The 1,965-nt window shown below is 43.2% G+C and overlaps 1 long non-coding RNA gene across 1 annotated transcript; it reads right to left on the reverse strand.

Moving 5' to 3' along the window:
• Positions 1–367: 367 nt before the first annotated feature.
• On the reverse strand, positions 368–1,879 carry LOC103603675. The gene is made up of 2 exons (XR_551642.1): positions 1,010–1,879; positions 368–688 (listed from the first exon to the last, which is right to left on the reverse strand). It is a non-coding gene; the product is annotated as an uncharacterized LOC103603675 (long non-coding RNA).
• Between the last annotated feature and the right edge of the window lie 86 nt (positions 1,880–1,965).

A 1,965-nucleotide genomic window follows, 5' to 3' on the forward strand; every position in this document is an offset into this window, starting at 1 on the left:
AATTGGGTAGCTCTGCTATCTCAAGTCACAACAGTGTTGACCCTTCTTTTCTTGTATTAGGTAGCATGTGTGAATGCTTATGTTGGTGTCATTAGAGGACTCACAAGAAGAGTCCATTAAATATGGGACAAGCAGATTTGCAACTGCACCCACAGAAAAGGAAGACTGTGAGCTCTTGTTTTCATACTACACCACTAAGAAGAAAAATCCTTTCCATCTTGGATATTCAGATTATATTTTCTCTCAAGGATAAAATACATTTATTTATTAAACCCAATCTGTGTCTTTGTAATGCTCTTAGGATATGAATGGAACATCTTGAGGAAACTGTAGTTCATGTCAAACAAAAAACTAGATACAAAGATAGTCCAATGCTAAAACGTTTAAAGATCAAAGTAGAGGAGACAATTTTATTTTTAAAAAGAGAAGCAGAACAGTGGAAATGAAATGAGATATACATATATAACATGTATTATATATATTCTCTCACATGCACACAAATACTTAAATCTCTGTATAACAGTATGATTCGTTTAGAAAAGTTGTTTCTGGGAAGTGTAACTTCTGTCTCTTTAAGGACCACAACAGAAAATGGAAGTCAATAGTGAGAAGGGACTGGCTGTAAACTGCTCCAATGAGGTCCTGGGAATCTTGCCCAAAGAGGATATTTGGGGCTGGACTAAAACTTCTGTTGGGGAAGTGAAAGAAAGAAAAAGTCAAAGTTAGTCAAGAGAGTTCCTTAAAAAGAAGGTAAACTTGAGTGAATCTACTTTCATTTTTAAGGTGAAAGAATAGCAGAATAAGACAAACATAAAAGTATAATTAGATTGAATTAGATAATACTAGATTTTAGACATTTAGCAGCTTCCAATTCCGGAGACTGTTTCAGAAAAGTCTCTCTCTCTCTCTCTTTTTTTTTTTTTTAATTGCTTCGGAATAGATCAGGTTTATACACAATTTTACTTGCCTCATCTTTAATATAAATTATTTTTAAATTACTATTGCTTACCTTTAAATCCAGGGACATCCATTAAAATTGATGATTTGGTAACAAACGTAGGGACCCACTTATTTTCTCTTAAAAACTGCCCTCTTGACTTCTGCATGGGGATGATTATTGACTGTAGCCCCTCCAGTTGAGTGTTTTAATATATTTTACTGTAGTTTTGGGATAAAATGTTGACTTAAGGAGAACTATGTCGTTTCTGTGACAATGGCCACAGCTGCTCAGGCTTTTCCCTCACATAAGAGGTCTATATTTAATGCACAGTGTTATTTTATCTCGCTCTAGATCCTTATGTCGCCACCCCCCACCCCCCTCCGCATTGTCACAGTCGTTTCCATGCACGTGGACGACTAGGTTAGCTCGGTTTGGTGATTTTTGACTGCACTTCACTTTGGTAACAGAGGTCACACTCGAGTTTAAAAATAGACAAGGAGGAAACACAAAAAACATTTAAAGTAGCCACGTTACTGTGCTTTAGGTGAAGGGCTCCGGATGTTTCTGTCTTGGTGCGGAATGACCGGGGCTGCGGTGCGGGGCAGTCACCTGCAGGGCAAGCAGAAGAGAGGGAAACGTGGGGGGTAATGAGACTCTATCTCAGGGTGGAAACTGCTCTCTGCTCCGGACACCTTCCCAGTGCCCCTTTCAAGTTGTCACCTCTCGCCCCTTGCCGTCATCGCTTCCATCAGAGCGCACGGCAAACGAGAAATGGGCAGTTCAGCCCCAATAGCGGGTATCGGGCGCGTCGTGCAACTGGTACGAATACACGGCCGCGTCTTCGGCAGCGCCCCCGCCACGTGCGCGTCCCGCGCTCACGGAGACGCCAGCACCTCGAGGGGTGCGGAGTGAGCCCGAGAGAGCCCCGAGCTCCCGTTGCCCCTTCGCGGCTCAGAGAGCGCTACCGACCTCCCTCCGCGCTGCCACCACCCGCTCGCGCCCCGCGGGGGAACTATAGCTCCCGG

The sequence above is a fragment of the Galeopterus variegatus genome, unplaced genomic scaffold (genome assembly GCF_000696425.1).
Source record: "Galeopterus variegatus unplaced genomic scaffold, G_variegatus-3.0.2 Scaffold4739, whole genome shotgun sequence".
In the NCBI taxonomy this organism is placed as follows: Eukaryota; Metazoa; Chordata; class Mammalia; order Dermoptera; family Cynocephalidae; genus Galeopterus; species Galeopterus variegatus.